The sequence below is a fragment of the Salvelinus sp. IW2-2015 genome, linkage group LG32, assembly GCF_002910315.2.
Source record: "Salvelinus sp. IW2-2015 linkage group LG32, ASM291031v2, whole genome shotgun sequence".
NCBI classification, from domain to species: Eukaryota; Metazoa; Chordata; class Actinopteri; order Salmoniformes; family Salmonidae; genus Salvelinus; species Salvelinus sp. IW2-2015.
The window spans coordinates 33,095,552-33,118,784 of NC_036871.1; the positions used below are offsets into that span (position 1 = coordinate 33,095,552).

General features: G+C 44.4%; 1 pseudogene; it reads left to right on the forward strand.

Moving 5' to 3' along the window:
• Window positions 1–254: 254 nt before the first annotated feature.
• Window positions 255–22,584, forward strand: LOC111956424 (leukocyte cell-derived chemotaxin 1-like; annotated as a pseudogene).
• Window positions 22,585–23,233: the final 649 nt, after the last annotated feature.

A 23,233-nucleotide genomic window follows, 5' to 3' on the forward strand; every position in this document is an offset into this window, starting at 1 on the left:
TGCCTCTGCCAAGAGATCTGGACATGTTTTACACAGAAGTTAATGAATGCACTTGCCCTGTGGTTGGTTCAAGACCCGAACAGGCTGTTCTTCCTCAGTCTACTCAAAGCCTTAACACCGTCCTACTCTGCATTCCTTATGGAACCCCTGTTGCGAGGCCAACAGAGTGACAGAATTTGAAAACGCATACCTTCCACCATGTCGTTTCCCAGGCCAGTTATATAACACGCCTCTCGCATGAATGGGCAGTTTTGTTCCCCCTGCCCTGTTCCAGAGAGAACGAGAGAGAAGAGAGAGGAGAGAGAGAGAGACCTTTGCTCAGGCTCTCTGACCCATTCGCAGCCATGGCCGGGTGTTCAGAGAAAGAGCCCATCGCCTTAGCGAGATCCGATGACCTGCAACAGTTTATGCCACCGGTAAGCAGCCTATATCATATATCTTTGCTTTAGTTTCTAAATAATAGAAACGTGTAAAGTGTGCCAGATAGACTACTCTCAGAAAACTTTGTTTGTACATTCCACGAAGACACCTGCTCATTCTGAGGGAGGTGTTGTGGTTGAAATGAACTTTTATAAGCGCAACACATTATCAACACTTTATGAACACTTTTTGAACTTTGTTTAGGTGGCATTCATGTGTAAATGGTTAATGTGTTCACCACAGGCATACACTGCTGTGGCCGTTAAACCGGCTGCCACCAGCCGCCTGCTGAAGACCGGGATTGTGGTTCTTATCGCCGGGGCAATTCTGCTGCTGTTCGGGGCTATCGGAGCGTTTTACTTCTGGAACAACAACGACAACCATGTAAGCATTAGTCCCTCTGACGATAGCGAGTTCAAGAGACATTGGGCCTTGAACCAGCCAGCGACTCTTGCTTTTCAAGAGTCAAGAGGGAAGCTGAATGGAAGCCTTGTATGTTTCTAAGACTGAAGGTCCTGCTGATGTACCGGGTTCGAGAGGTGTGAGCGAGGTAGGCCCAGGCTACTTTAAAAATATATGTTTTTAATCAATTTGGTAGCTTTAGGCCTACATGAGTTGAAATGCATTGCCTGAGCAAGAATAGCATACTCATTTTGTTAGGAATTTTTCAATGCGTTTAATTTTGTAGATTTTGGGTGCAGGGTAGTGTCTGTCTGTGCCTGTTTTTCTTGCTGTTTCTAGGATGTGGATGGGGGAATGTAAACAAAACTCACCCATTATGAACCTCCCCACAAGCCATATATAAAATCTACACCCCCCTTCTCTCTCACACACACACATAGTAAACGAAAACTGAAACTAAAATAAAAACTAAAATTAGAAACCCACTTTGAAAACTGAAACTAAAATAAAAAATAAAATATTATAAAAACTAAAACTATACTGAAACTATTATCTTTGACTGCAAAACGAACTAAAATAAACTGAACAAAAATATAAATGCAACATGAAACAATTTAAAATATTTTACTGAGTTACAGTTCACATAAGGAAATCAGTCAATTTAAATAAATTCATTAGACCCTAATCTATGGATTTCACATGACTGGGCAGGGGTGCAGCCATGAGTGGGCCCACTGGGGAGCCAGGCCCAGCCAATCAGACAGATTTTTCCACACAAAAGGGCTTATGGTAGAGAAATTAACATTCAATTCTCTGGCAACAGCTCTGTTGGACATTCCTGCAGTCAGCATGTCAATTGCACGTTCCCTCAAGACATCTGTGGCATTGTGTTGTGTTACAAAACTACACGTTTTAAAGTGGCCTTTTATTGTCCCCAGCACTAGGTGCAACTTTGTAATGATCATGCTGTTTAATCAGCTCCTTGATATGTCAAACCTGTCAGGTGTGTGGATTTATTGGCAAAGTAGCAATGCTCACTAACAGGGTTGTAAACAGATTTGTGCACAAAATTTGAGAGAAATAAGCTTTTTGTGCATATGGAACATTTCAGTTTTTTTTCTTTCTTTCAGCTCATGAAACATGGGACCAACAATTCACATGTTGAGTTTATATATTTTTTTTTCAGTGTAAAATAAAATAAATTATAAATTATGTTGAGTTTGAGTTTTGTTCTTCTAAACTTCCAAAATCAAACTGGGTTTTCAAGCTGGTTTTTGAATGGGGTTTTCGAGCTTCTGAATCTGGCGGCTAAATGCTGCCAGTAGATGCCAATGTTTCACATAGGCCTAGCTGGTGCATCGCTATCCCTAGCTATCACTACCTAACAGGGAAGAAATCAGAGGGCGAGCACGGAGTGTGACTGGGCCAAGCTAGAACAACTTCTGAAGTTGCAGGAGCCATTCGCATGCCACACTGACCAACTTCAGACTGACAGCCAGTTGCTGTCTGATGTGGTGACGTGCCTTCTAAACCTTGGGGCACCCAGTTTCGGTCAACTACTGTTGCAAAACAGAACATCTTGTTTGGTTGAACAGAAACACACACAAGCTGGCTGGCTGTGAACTGATAGAGTTGTGATGAAGTGTTGTATTGCTTATGTTTTTGCTGTTGTTGTATCTGTTTTTATTTACCCTATTGGAAGGGGATACATGTGATACATGTTTAATATTACAAAATATAACATGTCAAATGTGCCATGACTTCATTTGTTTTTTTTCCCTCTCTCTTTCTGTCAGATAAAGGTAAAGGTACTTGATTATTCTTATATCTACTATTAAAGTTTCAAAAAAGCATTGGATTTGTGTAAACATGGGCAAGAGAGTTTCCTTCCATCAAAATTCTTGCACCAGACTAGGTGCTTATCCTTTAAATCCAAGTCACATAAAATTGAATTATAATTTAAACCTAACCAAATAAATCCATGTTCTGGCCATGAAGTTGTACGGAGTCCTCTACTGGCCAAAAGCCTGTTAGCATGGGCAGCGCCATTGAGGATTTTTACAGTTTTGATTTAGACAACTGGACGGGACTTCCAACTTCATTGACTGATCCCTCCAGATGACCCTGTTGGCATGACCTGATGACCCGGTTGGAGTCGTGACATCAAGATGGACCAGCCAATTAATTTGACTTGAAAATAAGAAAATTGACTATTTCAAGATGGAGAGGGCCTCAATGGCACTGTGCATGCTCTCACAGAGGAATGGCAGCCGTTTTACAGGCTCCTGACCAATTGTGCTATTTTGTGTATTTCTTTTGCGCTGCTCTTAACTTTTTTTTAACATAATGTTTCCGCTGTCATTTCCTATGACCAAAAACAGCTTCTGGACATCAGAACAGCTATCACTAACCTCAATTTGGACGAGGACTTCTGCTTCAATGATTCGGAGGTGAAAGAAGCCCTAAACTCCGACACTCGAAGAAGACAAAGACGGTGCTATAGAGGTCGGCTCTTGAATACCTCATGATAAGCTGTAGACTATACTATTTACCAAGAGAGTTTTCATCTGTATTTTTTTACCACCACTATTTACCACCACAAACCGCTGCTGGCAGTAAGACCGCACAAAACGAGCTGTATAGAGCCATAAGCAAACAAGAAAATGCTCATCCGGAGGCGGCACTCCTAGTGGCCGGTGATTMTATTGCGGGAAAACTGAAATCTGTTTTACCTAATTTCTACCAGTATGTTACCTGTGCAACTAGAGAGATAAAAACATCTAGATCACCTTCATTCCACACACAGAGAGGCATACAAAGCTCTCCCCCACCCTCAATTTGGCAAATCGGACCATAACTCTATCCTCCTGATTCCTTCTTACAAGCAAAAACTCAAACAGGAAGTACCAGTGACTCAATACAGAAGTGGTCCGATGAAGCGGATACTACGCTACTATTTTGACTATTTTGCTAGCACAGACTAGCACAGACTATGTTCCGGGATTCATCCAATTGCACATCAGTCACCGGCTTCATTAATAAGTGCATCAACGACGTTGTCCCCACAGTGACCAAATGTACCTATCCCAACCAGAATCCATGGATTAAAGGCAACATCCGCACTGAGCTAAAGGCTAGAGCTGCCGCTTTCATGAGCAGGACACTAATCTGGATGCTTATAAGAAATCCGGCTACGCACTCCGACGAACCATAAACAGGCAAATCGTCAATACAGGACTAAGATCGAATCCTACTACACCAGCTCTGACGCTCGTGGGATGTGGTAGGGCTTGCAAACTATCACAGATTACAAAGGGAAACCCAGCCGAGAGCTGCCTAGTGACGTAAACCTACCAGATGAGCTAAATGAAGAAGGGCGGGGGTATATGTTTCATGATTAACGGCTCATGGTGTAATTGTGATAACATACAGGAATTCAAGTCCTTTTGTTCCCCTGATCTAGAATACCTCACAATCAAATGCTGATCGTATTATCTCCCAAGATAATATTCTTTGGTTATAGCCACAACCGTGTATATCCCCCCTCAAGCTGATACCACGACAGCACTCAAAGAACTCTGCTAGGACTTTATGCAAACTGGAAACCACATATCCTGAGGCTGCATTTATTGTAGCTGGGGATTTTAACAAAGCAAATTTGAGAAAAAGGCTGCCGAAGTTCTATCAACATATCAACTGTAGTTCTTGCGCTGTCAAAACACTCGACCACTGTTACTCCAACTTCCGGGATGCATACAAGGCCCTCCCATGCCCTCCTTTTGGCAAATCTGACCACGAATCCATTTTGCTCCTCCCTTCCTATAGGCATAAACTCAAACAGGAAGTACCCGTGCTAAGGTCTGTTCAACGCTGGTCTGACCAATCGGAATCCACGCTTCAAGATTTGATCACGCGGACTGGGATATGTTCCGGGAATAATATTTACGAATACACTGATTCGGTGACTGAGTTTATCAGGAAGTGTATAGGAGATTTTGTACCCAATGTGACTATTAAAAGGAAAAGGAAAACCAGCCACGTCGCTGTCACTGACGTCTTGCTTCCAGACAAGCTAAACACCTTCTTTGCCCACTTTGAGGGTAACACAGTGCCACCGACGTGGCCCGTTACCAAGGACTGTGGGCTCTCCTTCTCCATGGCCAATGTGAGTAAGACGTTTAAGCGTGTTAACCCTCGCCTAGCCYCGTCCTCAGAGGATGCGCAGACCAGCTGGCTGTGTGTTTACGGACATATTAAATCTCTCCCTGTCCCAGTCTGCTGTCCCCACATGCTTCAAGATGGCCACCATTTTTCCTGCACCCAAGAAAACAAAGGTAACTGAACTAAATGACTATCGCCCCGTAGCACTTCTGTATCACTGCTGTCATCATGAAGTGCTTTGAGAGACTAGTGAAGGATCATATCACCTCCAGCTTACCTGTCGCCCTAGACCCACTTCAATTTGCTTACCGCCCCAATAGATCCACAGATGATGCAATCCCATCACACAGCACACTGTCCTATCCCATCTAGACAAGAGGAATACATAAGTAAGAATGCTATTCATTGACTATGGCTCAGCATTCAACACCATAGTACCCTCCAAGCCTATCATTAAGCTCGAGGCCCTGGCCTGAACCCCGCCCCGTGCAACTGGGTCTTGGACTTCCTGACAGGCCGCCCCCAGGTGGTGAAGGTAGGAAACAACACCTTTGATCATCCTCAACACTGGGGCCTCACAAGGTTGTGTGCTCAGTCCCCTCCTGTACTCCCTGTTCAGCCATGACTGCGTGGCCAAGCACACCTCCCACTCAATCATCAAGTTTGCAGATGACACAACAGTAGTAGGCTTGATTACCAACAATGACGAGACAGCCTACAGGCCGGAGGTGAGGGCTCTGGGAGTGTGGTGCCAGGAAAATAACCTCTCACCCAACATCAATAAAACAAAGGAGATGATCGTGGACTTCAGGAAACAGCACCCCCCCCTATCCACATCGACGGGACCGCAGTGGAGAAGGTGGAAAGCTACAAGTTCCTCAGCGTACACATCACTGACAGACTGAAATGGTCCACTCACACAGACAGTGTGGTGAAGAAGGCGCAYKAGTGCTTCTTCAACCTCAGGAGACTGAAGAAATGTGGCTTGTCACCTAAAACTCTCACAAACTTTTACAGATGCACAATTGAGAGCATCCTATCGGGCTGTATCACCGCTTGATAGGGTAACTGCACCACCCGCAACCGCAGAGCTCTCCAGAGGGTGGTGCATTCTGCCCAACGCATCATCGGGAGCAAACTACCTGCCCTCCAGGACACCTACAGCACCCGAGGTCACAGGAAGGCCAAAAAGATCATTAAGGACAACAACCACCCAAGCCACTGCCTGTTAACCCCGCTATCATCCAAAAGGCGAGGTCAGTACAAGTGCATCAAAGCTGGGACAGATAGACTGAAAAACAGCTTCTGTCTCAGACTGTTAAATAGCCAACACTAGTACATAGAGGCTGCCTACATACAGTGGGGAGAACAAGTATTGGATACACTGCTGATTTTGCAGGTTTTCCTACTTACAAAGCATGTAGAGGTCTGTAATTTTTTATCATAGGTACACTTCAACTGTGAGAGACGGAATCTAAAACAAAAATCCAGAAAATCACATTGTATGATTTTTAAGTAATTAATTAGATTTTATTGGCATGACATAAGGATTTGATACATCAGAAAGCAGAACTTAATATTTGGTGCAGAAACCTTTGTTTGCAATTACAGAGATCATACATTTCCTGTAGTTCTTGACCAGTTTGCACACACTGCAGGCAGGATTGTTGGCCCACTCCTCCATACAGAACCTTCCCAGATCCTTCAGGCTTTCGGGGCTGTCGGTGGGCAATACGGATTTCAAGCTCCCTCCAAAGATTTTCTATTGGGTTCAGGTCTGGAGACTGGCTAGGCACTCCAGGACGCTTGAGATGCCTTCTTACGGAGCGACTCCTTAGTGTTGCCCTGGCTTGGGTGTTTCGGGTTGTTGTCATGCTGGAAGACCAGCCACGACCCATCTTCAATGGCTCTTATGAGGGAAGGAGGTTGGTTGGCCAGGATCTCGCGATACATGGCCCATCCATCCTCCCCTCATATGGTGCAGTCGCCTGTCCCTTTGGCAGAAAAGCATCCCAAACGAATGATGTTTCCATCCCCCTCCATGCTTTCACGGTTGGATGGTGTTCTTGGGGTTGGTAACTCAATCCTTCTTCTTCCTCAAACACGGCGAGTGGAGTTTAGACCAAAAGCTCTTATTTTGTCTCATCAGACCACATGACACTTCTTCCCATTCCTCCTCTGGATCTCCAGCATGGGTCATTGGCAAACTTCAGCACGGGCCTGGACATGCGCTGGCTTGAGGCAGGGGGACCTTGCGTGCGCTGCAGGATTTTAATCTGACGGGCGTAGTGTGTTACTAATGGTTTTCTTTTGAGATGTGGTCCAGCTCTCTTCAGGTCATTGAAAGGTCCTCCGCGTGTAGTTCTGGGCTGATTCCCTCCACCTTCCCATGATCATTGATGCCACGAGGTGATCTTGCATGGACCCTAGACCGAGGGTGATTGACCGTCAACCTTGACTTTTTCCATTTTCTAATAATTGCGCCAACAGTTGTTGCCTTTTCACCAAGCTGCTTGCCTATGATCCTGTAGCCCATCCCAGCCTTGTGCAGGTCTACAATTTTATCCCTGATGTCCTTACACAGCTCTCTGGTCTTGGCCATTGTGGAGAGGTTGGAGTCTGTTTGATTGAGTCCATATATTTATATATTCACTTTTCGTCCATATATTTATATATTCTTAATTCCATTTCTTTACTTAGATTTGTGTGTTGGGTATATGTTGTGTAGTTGTTATATATCCCTTGTTAGATATTACAGCACTGCCAGAGCTAGAAGCACAAGCATTTCGCTACACCTGCAATAACATCTGCTAAACATGTGTATTTGACCAATACAATTTGATTTGATTTGAAATGCCTTCTATGCTCGCTTCGAGGGAAGCAACACTAAACCATGCGTGAGAGCTCCAGCTGTTCGGAATGACTGTGTGATTACTCTCTCCTTAGCCTATCGGAGTGAGACCTTTAAGCAGGTTAACATTCACAATGCTGCAGATCCAGACGGATTACCGGGACACATACTCAGAGCATGCGCTGACCAGCTGGCAAGTGTCTTCACTGACATTTTCAACCTCTCTCTGACCCAGTCTGTAACACCTACATGTTTCAAGCAAACCACCATAGTTCCTGTGCCAAAGAACACCAAGGTAACCTGTCTAAATGACTACCGACCCGTAGAACTCACATCTGTAGCCATGAAGTGCTTTGAAAGGCTGGTCATGGCTCACATCAACACCATCATCCCAGAAACCCTGGACCCACTCCAACTCGCATACCACCCCAACAGATCCACAGATGACGCAATCTCTATTGCACTCCACACTGCCCTTTCCCACCTGGACAAAAGGAACAGCTGTTTATGAGAATGCTGTTCATTGACTACAGCTCAGCGTTCAACACCATAGTGCTCTCCAAGCTCATCACTAAGCTAAGGACCCTGGGACTGAACACCTCCCTGGACAAACTGACGGGCCACCACCAGTAGGTGAGGGTAGGCTGCAACACATCCTCCACGCTGACCCTTGACACGGGGGCCCCTCAGTGGTGCGTCCTCAGTCCCCTCCTGTACTCCCTGTTCACTCATGACGGTTGGCCGCGCTTGACTCCAACACCACCATTAAGTGTGCCGACGACACAACGGTGGTATGCCTGATCACTGACAATGATGAGACAGCCTATAGGGAAGAGATCAGAGTCCTGGCATTGTAGTGCCAGGACAACAACCTCTGCCTCAACGTGTGCAAAACGAAAGAGCTTATTGTGGACTACAGGAAATGGAGGGTCGAACATGCCCCTTTCATTTCGACGGGGCTGTAGTGGATCAGGTCGAAAGCTTCAAGTTCCTCAGTGTCCACATCACTAAAGACCTATCATGGTCCGAACACACCAACACAATCGTGAAGAGGGCATTACAACCCCTCTTCCCCCCTCAGTAGGATGAAAATATTTGGCATGGGCCCTCAGATCCTCAAAACCATCTATAGAATCTTGACTGGCTGCATCACCGCTTGGTATGGCAACTACTCTGCATGTGACTGCAAAGCGCTACAGAGAGTAGTGCGTCCGGCCCGTATCATCACTGGCGGTACCAGAGCGCCAAGTCTGGGACCAAAAGGCACCTGAGCAGCTTCTACCCCCAAGCACACACACTACATACACTCACACGCACAAAATACACACACACATGCATATCGACGCCACACGTACACTCACACAGACACACTTTCACACTTCACATACGCTGCTGCTACTCTATTACATATCCCGATTAGGGTTGAATGGCGGGAACCCGGTTATCGAGATTTACAGGGATTTACCACCCAAAACCTCCCCCTTAAGTAACTGCGAGAAACCGGTAAATTACAATAAATGATTTATATGAACAGCATGGAGTGAAATGGACTGTTAAATTATATGTGATGTCTAAATCTGGCTTCTCTATGGCCTCTGCATGATGAATCAACGCTCAGGATGGGGACAGACAGCCCATCTCAGTATGGAGCGCAGTTCACAATGTATTGTAGACCTATCATCTCATCATGGTAACTTTTTTTCTTGTGACAGGTAGGCTTGCATTTGCTGCAGCATAGTCTATGCTACAGTAATATAAAGACCGAATTTACCCATCTCCATCTGGTTTTCAGGGCTCACCTTGTTTTTTTAAATTGTAAATATATATTTTTTTTTTTCAGAGTCAGAGTTTTACAATCAAATATCGTTGTTTTAAATCAGTGCACACGCGAGCACTCTCTCTCAGTCTTTCTCCCTCTCCATCAACTACATTCAAATTGATTCCAAAATAGATCATCCTGTTATAGTTGATATATACATGTCCTAGCCTATGTCTTTCAAGAAATATATTCAATGCAGTATTAGCCTTATGTTTAGCTAATTACTGATGGGTGATGCATAATAAGCTTCTAACTTATAACCTCTGTCTCTTGGGAATACGCACCTCCGCCCGCCTCTCTCCTTTAAAAAATGCTCCGTAGCTATTGGAGTCCCAGGCAGGAAAAGCTAGACTAGAATAGCTTGTCGGACATAATTTTTTTCAGCATTTCTTATACCAATAGACTATTTGAAGAGGGATGCAAGCTCTTGTTAGCTGAAAGTTAAATACAGCAGCCAATAGAACTCACAGGTAGTTTGAAAGAAGAGCGAACACGCGATGGCAGTAGGCAATAGAGCCCCACAGTGGAGGTGTCATAATAACTATAAAACCTTTTGTTTTATTGTGGAGACATAAAAACTATGAAATAACACATATGGAATCATGTAGCATACCAAATAAGTGTTAAAACAAATCATAATATATTTTTTATTTGAAATTCTTCAAAGTAGCCTCCCTTTTCCTTCATGACAGCTTTGCACACTCTTGGCATTCTCTTAACCAGCTTCATGAGGAATGCTTTTCCAGCTGTCTTGAAGGAGTTCCCACATATGCTGAGGACTTGATGGCTGCTTTTCCTTCACTCTGCGGTCCAACTATAGGCCAAAAACACATACATGTCTCCTAGTCTCCCACGCCTAGGCTACCTTCTATCCCTAACACTAAATAATAAAAAAAAGGAAATAGAAAGATTTTTATCAAACTGAAACTAAATAAAAATAGTAAATCAAGTCTGAAAACTAACTTCAACTAAACTAAATGCTAAAAGCGAATAGAAAACCCCCATATTAAATCTTAAAACAATGGTCACCTCACACAACCTCGCACAAAACTATTATTCCTTCTCCATCGCTCCTTCTTACAGGTATGAAAACATTCCCTATGTGTGTGTGTGTGTGTGTGTGTGTGTGTTGTGGTGTGTGTGTGGGGTGTGTGTGTTGTGTGTGTGTGTGTGTGTGTGTGTGTGTGTGTGTGTGTGTGTGTGTGTGTGTGTGTGTGTGTGTGTGTGTGTGTGTGTGTGTGTGTGTGTGTGTGTGTGTGTGTGTGTTGGTTGTGTGTTGTGTTGTGGCAGGTCTACAACGTCCACTACAGCATGAGTATTAACGGTAAGGTGGAGGAGGGCTCTATGGAGATTGATGGTACAACATAGAGAGATTCCGCACCGTCTTAGTCGATAATGCGTTGATAGCTAGTGAAGTCCTGTACTCCCAGTTGTAAGTTTGAAAGAACAACAGCAATGACAGCGACAACAAAAAATTATAATTCCAATGGTACATTGAAGTAATTATGTAACATGTTGGATGCACATTGCTCATAAAATTTTAAATGTGTTTGTTATAATCCATTTGCTCTCTTCAATCTCTCTCTCTCCAGGGTATAACTGGTGTCCGTTTCGCTGGAGGAGAGAAGTGTTACATTAAGACCCAGGTCAAAGCTCACCTGCCTGATGTGAAAACTCTCAACAAAGACTCACTTCTGTTCGACCTGGTAGGAATGACCTCAGTTCTCTTACTGCCTCTCTCTATCCAGTCTCCCTCTCCCTCTGTCCACAGGCGTAACACAGCTCCTCTGGGGCGCCTGGCAAGGTCGCTGTTTGTTTTAGCTAATGGATAAATGTTTATTGGTAGGCCTATTTGGTGGTCATTTTCTCAGGTTAAGCCTAACATTTCACGAAGCTATACACGGTATCACAATGCTGACATTATTTTACTTCTGGCTTGTGGCAATAATATAATTCAGTCATTAAAGTTCGAAATTCAAACAATGCAGATTGTCAAATTAATTTCCGATACAACAGAATACTAATCAGCTACCAATTTATTTTTATTTTTATATACAGCTCAATATATAGGCTACCTGAACCTGCATGACATGAGCTGTCCTCGCCTTCTCACAGCTTGGATAGAAAGTAAAACCAGTCTATTAATGTAAAAAACATACTGTGAGTCCACCCTCAAAACACTAGCTTAGTAGGGATTGTTTCATTATGAAGTGTACTATCTATAGCTATTGTACCAGTCCAAAGTCTGGACACACCTTAACATTCAAAAGTTTTTCTTTATTTTTTACTATTTTCTACATTGTAGAATAAAAAGATATGAGATGGGTTGTGGTCGGGTGATTATGGAGGCCAGGTCATCTAATGCAGCACTCCATCACTCTCCTTCTTGGTAAAATAGCCCTTACACAGCCTGGAGGTGTTGAGTCATTGTCCTGTTGAAAAACAAATGATAGTCCCACTAACCTCAAACCAGATGGGATGGCGTATTGCTGCAGAATGCTGTGATAGCCATGCTGATTAAGTGTGCCTTGAATTCTAAATAAATCACAGTGTCACCAGCAAAGCACCATCACACCTCCTCCTCCATGCTTCATGGTGAGAACCACACATGCGGAGATAATCCGTTCACCCACTCTGCATCTCGCAAAGACACAGCGGTTGGAACCAAAAATCTCATTTGGACTCATCAGACCAAAGGACAGATTTCCACCGGTCTAATGTCCATTTCTCGTGTTTCTTGGCCCAATGATGTCTCTTCTTCTTACTGGTGTCCTTTAGGAGTGMTTTCTTTGCAGCAATTCGACCATGAAGGCCTAATTCACGCTGTCTCCTCTGAACAGTTAATGTTGAGATGTGTCTTTTACTTGAACTTTGTGAAGCATTTATTTGGGGTGCAATTTCTGAGGCTGGTAACTCTAATGAATTTATCCTCTGTAGCAGAGGTAACTCTGGGTCTTCCTTTCCTGTGGCGGTCCTCATGAGAGCCAATATCATTATAGCGCTTTATGTTATTTGCAAGAAGAAACTTTAAAAGCTCTTGAAATTTTCTGGATTGACTAACCTTCATGTCTTAAAGTAATGATGGACTGTCATTTCTCTTTGCTTATTTGAGCTGTTCTTGCCATAATATGGCCTTGGTCTTTTACCAAATAGGGCTATCTTCTGTATACCACCTCTACCTTGTCACAACTGATTGTCTCAAACACATTAAGAAGGAAAGAAATTCAACAAATTAACTTTTAACAAGGCACACCTGTTAATTGAAATGCATTCCAGATGGCTACCGCATGAAGCTGGTTGAGAGAATGCCAAAAGTGTACAAAGTTGTCATCAAGGCAAATGGTGGCTACTTTGAAGAATCTCAAATATAAAATATATTTGATTTGTCCCTATGTGTTCCGTATGTTATTTCATAGTTTTGATGTCTTCACAATTATTCTACAATGTAGAAAATAGTAAAAAATAAAGAAAAACCTTGAAATAAGTGTCCAAACTGTTGACTGGTACTGTATAATACCATCTTTAGCGTCTTTAGCTGCGATTTAGGTGCTATTTAAAATCTTTTTATAAAAATGACACATCAAATAGCCTAACAATGAGGAAAAAGTAGTTGGCTTGAGGATAAATTCAGCTACTATTTGTTGTCTGCTAATAGCCTACACAAATGGACTGCAATATTCAAGGAAAATTAAATGAGGCCTAAAACAAATTAAATCCAACTTGAGACTCCCTTGGTCTCCTGAAGTACTCCTTTTTTGTGTGCAAATGTTTTCACCACGGCCTGTAGGTCCAGGTTGCGGCCCGACTGTTTTCTATACTGGGTATTGCCAACCCAGACAGTCTTTCCTCAGACATTGTGAATTATATGTCCATTGCGCTGCACACAATTTAAACTTATTTTTGAATGATGCATGCCAAGATATACCAGAGATAAGGGACTGTTGATATTCCTCAATCTCAATCGTCAATTCACCAGTAAGAACAAAAATCAAACCACTTTTTTTGTTCAAGCCCTCAAGAACTGTTGTCTGCAAAATATGACAACCTGTTTGTATCTGCTGATTTATTGTCTGTCCAATATCCAGACGACCTGTCCCCAGAGCTTCCTATTCAGTTAATCTTGTTCCGTAACGTGTTGAGGCCAGCAATTAAGGAGAATGAGAAACGCAATTAAAGATATTGCAGAACTGCTCTAATTTAAGCACTCCTCCCTTCTGCCTAGTTTCCCTTATGTTGCTACGGCAACCAAGCTGTTTTTACCATCCCTGTAACTGTCGTTTCTGCAGAGGGCTCGTTCTCTAAACTAAAACTCATAAAGAACTACATAAGAAGCATTAGGCTCTCTGTCTGATATGAACTTTAGAACACCTGATTAAGCTCCACTCATTGCACTGTCACCATCGTAGCCTTGACCACGACATTTGTTCATGAATATCCCCCTTATACTTTCAATCAGTTTAAATGTTTCTTTTTCAAGGGCTGAGGAACTTTTTCAGTCACATTCCTGAAGCCCAAGAAACAAACACTTAGCTTCCTGGTACATATGGAAATCAAAAAAGGTATATGAATAAATTTATTTTTCAAAGGTTACTGTCAAAAGGATTTATTACACAAAAAAAAAAAATAGACATTGATGACAGGCACATGGGCCCGCAGATCTCATGGGCCCCTCAGCCTTGTTGGGGCTGCGGGTGTGTCCGGTACACCAGTGCCTCTGTCTCTCTATCTCTCTCTCTCTCTTTCTGTCTCTCTCTCCCTCCCTCTATTTCTCTCACTCTAACACTTGCGTGCTACTTCACTCATCACCTTCCTCTGTGTGTCTCTGTCTGTCTAAAGGTGAAGGTATCAGGTCAGAGAAGTTCTGGGTTACCTATCTGACCACGACACACACCTATCAACTGTCAGACACGGTTAACATTGGCTGAGGGTTGGGGGGCGGGGTAGATATAGGGACTGCGGTAATTTAAGCGATTACAGGACAGATCTAAGATGAACTGAGTGGTTGACTCTGGCTGGGTTAGCTGTGTGTGGATGTGTCTGCCGTGGCGGTGTGTGTGTGGTTAGTTGGCCTGGATGTGTTTAGCCTGAGGGCTTGTAAAGGGAAAGGAAGAGATTGTAGTAGATTGGCATCCAGACCCAAACATGAGCTCTCTCTCTGGCCTGGAGGGGCTCTTCTGCCACAAACTATACCCAAACAAGACCTGTGATCTGGCCTCACCTGACACAAGGAACTCCCCACCCCCTATGCCCCAAGTCATGTGTTAAAACCCTGCAGTCAGGAGAAGCATAAAGTTCCAGCTCACATACAAGGAGGCTAACATACAAGGAGGCTTTAAAGTCCTGTTAGCAGCTGTCAGATTATCAGAGAGCTAGAGCCTCGATCTGGCTCTGATGCCATGGTGCCAGGACCGGATGATAACCCAGCACACACTGAAACGGTGATAGGTTGGTAGAGGAGTGGCGGAGGGAGTTTTGGGCCATCTCCGCCCAGGGGATGTAAACCGCCCACTCCCCCGGCCGGTCCTGGCAATTGGACCGCAGAAACCTACCCACATCCTGGTTGACTCTCTCCACCTGCCCGTTACTCTCGGGGTGGAAACCTGAGGTAAGGCTGACCGAGACCCCCAGGCGTTCCATAAACGCCCTCCAGACTCTAGATGTGAATTGGGGACCCCGATCAGAAACTATATCCTCAGGCACCCCGTAGTGCCGGAATACGTGGGTGAACAGGGCCTCCGCAGTCTGTAGAGCCGTAGGGAGACAGGGCAAAGGAAGGAGACGGCAGGACTTAGAAAACCGGTCCACAACGACCAGGATCGTGGTGTTACCCCGCGACGTGGGAAGATCCGTCACGAAATCCACCGATAGGTGTGACCACAGTCGTTGTGGAACGGGAAGGGGTTGTAATTTCCCTCTGGGCAGATGTCTAGGTGCCTTGCACTGTGCACATACCGAACAGGAGGAAACATAAACCCTCACGTCCTTAGCTAAAGTGGGCCAACAGTACTTCCCAGCAAGGCAGCACACCGTCCGACCGATGCCAGGATGACCAGAGGAGGGTGGCGTGTGAGCCCAACAGATAAAACGATCGCGGACATCAAACGGAATGTACAGACGCCCAGCTGGACACTCAGGGGGAGTGGGCTCTGCACGTGACGCCCGCTTGATGTTCGGGTCCACCTCCCATACCACCGGTGCCACCAGGCGAGAAGCTGGAATTATGGGAGTGGGATTCATGGACCGCTCCTCTGTATCATACAGCCGGGACAGTGCGTCTGCCTTAACGTTCTGGGAACCTGGTTTGTAGGATAGGGTGAAAACAAAGCGGGTGAAAAACATGGCCCACCTTGCCTGGCGAGGGTTCATTCTCCTCGCCGCCCGGATGTACTCCAGATTGCGGTGGTCAGTCCAAATGAGGAAAGGGTGTTTAGCCCCCTCAAGCCAATGCCTCCACYCCTTCAGAGCCTTGACAACAGCCAACAGCTCCCGGTCCCCCACATCATAGTTTCGCTCCGCCGGGCTGAGCTTCTTCGAAAAGAAAGCACAGGGGCGGAGCTTCGGTGGTGTACCAGCACAGACAGCACAGCTCCTATCCCTGCCTCGGACACGTCCACCTCTACTATGAATGCCAAGGAGGGATCAGGATGAGCCAGTACAGGAGCCGAGGTAAACAGAGCCTTCAGGTGACCAAAAGCCCTGTCCGCCCCAGCTGACCACTGCAGTCGCACCGGTCCCCCCTTCAGCAAGGAGGTAATGGGAGCCGCTACCTGACCAAAGCACCGGATAAACCTCCGGTAGTAGTTGGCAAACCCTAAGAACCGCTGCACCTCCTTTACCGTGGTTGGAGTCGGCCAATTACGCACGGCTGAAATGCGGTACCCTAGGAAGGAGACGGACTGTTGGAACAGACATTTCTCCYCCTTGACGTATAGGTCAAGCTCCAACAGTCGACCAAGCACCCTGCGCACAAGGGACACATGCTCGGCGCGGGTAGTGGAGTATATTAGAATGTCATCTATATACACCATTACACCCTGCCCGTGCAGGTCCCTGAAAATCTCATCCACAAAGGATTGGAAGGGGGCACTCCTCATCCCCTGTCTCAGATGGAACAAATCGCTCTCCCGCCGCTCTACCTTCAGGTGGATGATCAAAACTGCCCGGCAGCGCGGGAGAAGTCCCCGTAGTCATCCAGAGTCGGGCCTTCCCTCCCAGATGGCGTTGGCGCACTCAGGGCTTTTCCAGTCATGCAGGAGATAGAGGGCGCTCACCTCTCCGCGTCCCGAAGGGGCCGCTGAACAGCTGGCCAGGTAGGCTCCAGCTGGAGTAGGAACCCCTGGCACCCGGCAGCTGTTTTGTGCATACGCTCCCGGAGCAAGAGCCAAATCCCACTGGGTCCTGACAAACGGAGGGTGGACATTGGTGTGGTTGAGGTGCGGGCGTAGGTGATGATGTTGGATTTACAGGAAAGCCTCCCTCTCCATCTGTCCTTGTTTGCAGCACGCGATCCATGGCTGTCCCGAGACTTTGTAACATAGTCGCGTGCTGCTGACGCGCTCCTCTACTGGGAGAGAAGGGCTGGCTGCACTGCTGACTCCATTTGAAAGGTCGTGATTCTGTCAGCGATTGGGTACAGAGATGTAACGGAGTCAGGCGCAGGACACAGGTTAGAGCAAACAACTGAGTTTACTCAATAAAAACAAACAAGCATATTCAATAAGGAAAAATACATACAAACTAACACCTACAACAACCACTAAGGACACCCACATGCACGGACAGAGACAAAAGGTATGCTCCAAGAGGGTAGAAATGAAGGAAACATGATTATGGGGATGATGAAACAAGGTGTGGTGTAATACAGACAAAACAAAACGAAAATGAAACATGGATCGGTGGTGACTAGAAAGCCGGTGACGTCGACCGCCGAACACCACCCAAACAAGACTTCGGTGGAAGTCGTGACACACGGTTTCGATTTTGGTTTCGATAATTTTTAAAACCATTAAATGTACTAGTCATTATTTGGGTTGATGCTGTAACAACTCAGAATAAAACCATTAGTAAATGTCCCATGATGGTAGTGATGCCCATTACTATTTATCTCTTATTAGCCATCATTTATTCACATTACTTTAATAAAACAGTTCAGTATTTTATTTTACTTTTGTTTTATTTGATTACTTTATTATTTAATTCCACATCATCTTCTCATCTCTCTGTCTGACAAAATCACTATTTAGGTAGATCTTCAAAGTAAATAAGGCATACATTTATGACTGCTGAATATAACTATCGATCACTTAGATCATGTATTTTCAGGTAGAGATACCTCGCAAAGCAACTGCTCTCTATCCCTCTCCGATCCTGCAGTTTTCTGTCTCTTTTACATAGCAGGTGTAAAAGAAACACAGACTGGACAAGTAGGCGCACAATGGATTATGGTCATTGTAGTTAATTACCATGTAGAATATTGTTCTTTTGGAAACTACAACTCCCTACTACATCGCACAGTTCGGGCTTAAACGGATTTATCTCTAGAGAAACGGCTGCAATGTGCGTAATGAGCTCATGGAAAAAAACTGAATTCAAATAATTAAACCTAAGTCATTAGTTGTTTAAAAAGTGGAAAATATAGATTTCGGTGAATCGCTCAGCGCTATACACACACGTGTACACACACACACACGCACACGCACGCACACACACACATACACACACACACACACTAGCACATGCCTCTCAGAGAGAAGGATTGCTTTTGCTTGTGAGTCATCTTTTCACACTCTCGCTCTCTGGCCAAACTGGGACGAGGTGGGTTGGATCGACACACTGATCTTAACAACATCTGAACAAGCCTGTCAAGCTGTCACAGTGCTGCAAGTTGTGTTTGTGTGTGTTTCTCTGTGTGTGTGTGTGTTTGTGAGTGTGTGTGTAAGCTGTCCCTGTGCCGAAATGAGGCCGTCTGATTATTTAAATCAGTTAGCGCTGCATATGCACCATGTACACATCATTAAACATCATGCAGGGCTGTTCACGTTCACACACACACACACACACACACCACACACACACACACACACACACACCACACACAACCACAACACCCCCCAACAAACACACACACACACACAGTACATGACTCTCTGCCTTGTAAACAGCCATTTATTTATTCTGCTGTGTGCCAAACTGTGTGTGTGTGTGTGTGTGTTCGGCTCAGATAGGGAGATGTGGTTATAATAGTAGCTGCAGGCTGGTCATCTGCTGTAATTTAGAGTGATGGGAAATATGGGTCAGATAAACTCTTATCAGTCTCGCAGGGGTGACACACACACACACACACACACACACACACACACACACACACACACTGGGTCAGATAAACTCTTATCGGTCCTGCAGTGGAGGACCCTTGCTGTTGTTTGTCCCCCAAGCTAATAATTTAAAATGAAAAAGTAATCTGTTGGGTTAGATGATAACATTCCCCTGATCTATTACCTGTTTAGTAACTAGCAACACATGTTTATTACTCTAATAATACAATGTTACTACCATGTTATTAGTGTTAGCTGTGTGTTTGTGTCTATCTCTGTGTGTGTGTGTGTGTGTGTGTGTGTGTGTGTGTGTGTGTGTGTGTATTTTTGATCTAGAAATCAGATGATATACTTTTTAATATGTAGGTCATGTTTTTCTGTCAGCTTGTAGACTTAATGTGAATGTCTCCTGACTTTGTTTGCTCTTCATCAACAGAAGAGCTACTGGGTCATTACACAAGATGAGTGCCTTTGCGTTCCTTTGATATTTTAAGTAGAAACTGTGCACCAATTATGAATATCAAAAGCCTGCAATATTAAATGAAGTTGCCTTTGGAGAATTCAATAAATCAGACTTTTAATATAATAATAATTTATTAAACGTCTAACTCGCTTTTCATAACAATCTGAAAGCTCTGCAAAAGCAAAAAACAAACAAGCAATACATCATGAGTTCACTAGCTATAGTTAGGTCAACCAGTAGAGGCAAAGTCATTGTGTGCATTAATCCTCCAAAGATGGAGAGGGACAGTTCATGGCTTGATCAGAGGAAGGTGGTCAGGGAGACGGTTGATGAAGGGTGTATGTAGAAGGCTACTCTGGGAACCAGCCTGAGTCATGTAGCTACTGGTCTTCTCCTTCACAATGCATGGCACCCACTTGGCTGATTGCTCAGCAGCTCTGGGTGCCAGAAAGCTCACCACACACAGTTATGACTAAAGGCTTGCTCCGTCAACCCTGTGTCACTTCTATCAAGATTTTAACCCACTTAGTCCCACATTTTATCCAAGTTTAAATGGTAAAGCCCTAGTTATTTTGTTGCTTTGACAAAGTTACTTCTGAAGAGTATTATTTATTTCATGTGATTAATGATTCATTTACGTCTGTCCCTCATTTTAAGGTCAACCCTGTTATGTGAACTGAACTCTCATTTTAATATGGTTAAACTATTCCTTAAAAAAAATAAACATTGACTATCTAATAGTCAAATCCTAGAGTTAAAGAAGGTGAGATGGTTCTACTCTTTTTGGACATTTTCTGGTGTTTTGTGGTGGAAAACTAAGCAGGTCGAGCATAACACGCCAACCCTGTAACCCATAGATAGACTAGCTAGATATGTTTTAACAATTGCATTTTTTTTGCCACTCCGTTGCAGACAACAGGCTTCCATTCCCCGTCACAAAGGGATTTATGACTGATTTAAGAAGAAATCATCAATCCTGTTATGATCAACCCTGTTACTTTATTTGGCACTTATATTTTTTACGTCATGAAATTGGAAAACGTGCTGTTTATTAAGTTAAAGATGTGCTCTTTATGACAGAATGTTAAAATGAGGTGAAATCAAAAATAAATTGACCAAGTTACCTTTCTCAAAAGGCACCGAATTGGTGGAACAACTCTACTGTATTTTCTACTCAGTTCTACCTCAGGGCTTCATAAAGTATGAGAGATTGACCTGTTTTAATATGTACTTTGTTATTGGTTTCATTTAGAAAACATGCAAAATATTTAAACAGAAAATGGGGAACGAGAAAGAGCAAACCATATCAAAACAAAATTGCCATTAAATAGGAAAATAATTACTGTCCGTCAAACATAGTGTAAGCCCAGGGGCTTTCCAGAGCCCGTGTCTGTCTGTCTGGCAACTTTGTATAGTCGAGAGCTACTTATATGATTTACATTTCAATGTTTATTGTGTATTTATAACCCCCCCTGTCTTTCTCTCTCCAGGAGGATGAGGTGATGCCTGCTAAATTTGAGGAACAGTCACGGATCTGGGTGGCAGCTGACGTGCCCCTCTCTGACCCCGCCTTCCTCAGCTCCAAGATCCGTGATTTGTGTGGAGACCTGCCAATCTTCTGGCTCCGCCCCACCTACACCAACAGTACCCAATCAGCCCCTTTATATTATCACAGAACAACAATAAGTTATGAAAGTAACTCCAAGCAATGCACATAGCAACATGATGCACTAGAGATATGCAAAACAGTACAATTATTAGGTTTTTTGCAATTAGTATTAGCAATGTAGGTGTGCTGCCTTCAAAAGTGGCTCCAATAATGACCAGATGTCAAATTATGTTGTGTTGGCTTCCATAGTGTATTGACTGTCTCTGTGCTCTCCCCAGGTGGGCAGAGGAAGAGGAGGGCGGCCCCTCATCAGCGTCGCCAGGCACCCGGGGCAGAGGAGGAAGTGAACCCGGAAGCAGAATTTAACCCCGAGAACCCCTATCACGTGAGTCCCCGGACCAATCAGTCAGTATGCTGTGTTACTCGAGATTCCCACAGCAGAGCACTAATATTTGGCCTTCATTGACAGTGTTTGCTGTGTTACCATTGGCTTATTCTAACAGCCAGACCACATCCTCTCTCAGATATATAATGTTATGTTCACACGCTTATGTCAACAGTTGAGTGTCTGACAAATGGTTTCTGTCCTGGTCCCGTCTCTCTCCCAGCATGCACAGCTGTGTGAGCAGGAGCAGATGTTGGGGTCACAATGTCACCCCGACCGTGTGTGATTATGTGAGTGCGCCTGTCACTCAGAGCGTGTGTGTGTGTTTGCTTGTCACGCCGAGTCTGTCTGCGCCTCATGAACCCCTTTAGAATACCAAACTAAAGTCCCATTGAGCCTTTCAGGAGTGTAAATTGCTCCCCTCCTGCCCCTCTGTCCATGTGTAGACCCCTAGACTTCCCCTAATCCTCACCGCTCCGCCTCCTTCTCCTTCCCCTGAGAGAAACAGACATCCCCAGACTCCCAATAGAACCAGACTCCCAGAGACACAGAACTCTGTTTGCATTTGAGATAAATCATTGAATGAGAAATATAATTCTACACAGAAACACATTATACATTTATACACAGACATAAATGGGTTTAGAGAGGTGTTGAAAAATGTGGCTATTATCAGTATTTCACTCTCTCACTCCCCTTACTCCCTTTCTGTCTCCCTCTATCCTCCTACTTCTCCCCTCTATCTGCCTTTCCTCCCCTTCTGTTCCTCTCACTCAACATAAAGCGTGGCCTGGATGGCGAAGAGGGCACCATGACCTTTGACCCCATGCTGGACCACCAGGGCGTGTGCTGTACGGAGTGCCGGAGGAGCCACACCCAGTGCCAGAGGATCTGTGAGCCCCTGGGCGGGTTCCAACCCTGGCCCTACCACTACCGCGGGTGCAGGGTAGCCTGCAGAGTCATCATGCCCTGCCGTTGGTGGGTGGGACGCATCCTGGGCATCCTCTAAACACCCCTCAACCAGCCCTGGACTGGTAGAGTCCAGAGAGAAGGAGAGGCGGGTAGAGAGAGAAGAGGGTAGGTGGATTCGGGCGAGGGAAAAAACAAATCATTCAAGGATATTCAGTTTTCCATCATAAGATATGCTATAACACAGACAATACCATATGACATACAGTACATGTATGCTCATACAATACTCTTTAGAAAAGAGTACTCTTTCATACCACATACCCGTGATAACAAAATCATCCTGTCTGATCTTGTCACCTTAAACAAAACATATCAAAGTAACATCAGTACAGATTTTATATCAATTATATATAATATGATCTGTGATAGTTATGATTTGTGGAAACGTGTATGTAAAGAGCTAACACCTTTCCTTTTAGCTTTCTGGTGTAAATAAATGTAAGAAGTATTCTATAGGCTGAAATATGAGTTGGAGGACTAGACTGTATGTCAGCTGTGCATGCCTTTAGGTATTCATCATGCTAGTGAGAAATGTTGCTGTCCTAACTATTTCCTAACCGTTTTTTCTCCAGAAGTAGGGCCCACTAACAACATGTGATGTTTGCTTTGTATTTCTCCTCAAAAGTAACTATTAAATAACTATTTCAAAGTGCAATTTCAATGAATAAACCTTTTTTTAAGTAAACATATATAATTCATTTTTGCCATTCTTATTGCATAGCAACACATTACTTCAGCAATGTACTGTCCTCAATACATAAGCGGCCCTTCAAACTGTATGTTGCAGAGATGAATGCTACCGTACACAGCATGCATGCAGCCAAACACACTGGAGTT